At 30.3% G+C, this 1,348-nt stretch overlaps 1 protein-coding gene across 1 annotated transcript in view; it reads left to right on the forward strand.

The window, feature by feature from the left end:
• LOTGIDRAFT_239555 (hypothetical protein) overlaps nucleotides 1-1,348 on the forward strand; it is a gene marked incomplete at its 3' end in the record, with an annotated part of 19,950 nt that overhangs the window by 8,619 nt on the left and 9,983 nt on the right. The window lies entirely within an intron of this gene.

Here is a 1,348-nt window from a genome sequence, read left to right on the forward strand (position 1 = left end):
CCCTGTAATAGAAAAAAGAAATACAACTCTCCTAGTAAAATCTGGTATTTATTCGATTACCAATAACCTGTATAGGTGCTTGAACTTTGATGTGTTTCGATATTACATTAATAAATTTACTTTTTGAAGAAAAATTGAATTACAATATAATATTGAATATGTATAGATATGTACTCACCTTGTAAAATATACAATCAAACCAACATTGATAATAACAGATATGATCAATAATGTACCTAACACTCCACCAACAATACCTGAATCTAAATACGATAACAAAATTCAAACTCCGTACAAAATTACAGTGTATGTCTCTGCAATGTGTTAATAGAATAATGGCGGGATGATTTTGTACATTTCTAACATCAATATGACTCTATAATGAAAGGGAAGTAACTTTCGTTTGCTTGGTTCTTTTCATTTCCCGAAAGCTCCTATGAAACTTGCATATACACGAGCTTCCTCTTTACCATAAATTATCTTGAAAGCAGATTATGTAGTATTTGTTTCAGAGAAAAGTGTTTTTGAACTTACTGTCACTTTGTACCATAGGACACTGTGAATATTGTGTGGTAGAAGAGATAGTGCTTTCCTCTGGTGCCTGTGTCACCTCAGATGTACTTTTTTCAGTTGTTTGAGTGATAATAGTTGTACCTACAAAATAGTGTTGTATGCAAAATGATCAAGAGTACAAACGGTTGTTACACTTTTTGCTGCGAAGTTAGTTATAAAACATAAATGCGATTTTGAAAGATTTTCATTTTGATTCAGAAATGTCTTATTAGCATATTATATTATAAATGCTGTTAACTTTAATTTATGAATGAATCAATAATATAATCAATTTACCTTTTGTAACACAATCATATTGTATTTTACTGTAAGCACTAACATTGCTACTATTACATATAGTATTAAAAATGTTATATCTACGATATCCTGGTAGTGAACAATTTACATTTCCATTACAACTCTTTACTACTTGTTGTTCATCTGAAGATGGAAATGGTACGAAACAATCATCAGGTTCTTCGTCACAACATGTTGTATTACAATCAGTTTTACCTTCTGTACTATTACATCCTGGTCTATATCCATATGATGTATTTATTATCTGTATTACTAGAGGACTGGGACAAGATAGTCTGTGAGTTGTACATTGTTGACCAGGGGGTCCATAACATACTGTACTTGTATTAGTACTACCTGAAACAGTTTATAGATAATGATACTAATGATACAATGATTGACAGCCATCCAAATATATATTTAACAGAAATATAAGTAAGCAATAAATTATAACATGTGAAAATTACTATGAGCTAAATTAAAACAATTGTTACTGGGG

Source organism: Lottia gigantea (genome assembly GCF_000327385.1).
Source record: "Lottia gigantea unplaced genomic scaffold LOTGIsca_317, whole genome shotgun sequence".
In the NCBI taxonomy this organism is placed as follows: domain Eukaryota; kingdom Metazoa; phylum Mollusca; class Gastropoda; family Lottiidae; genus Lottia; species Lottia gigantea.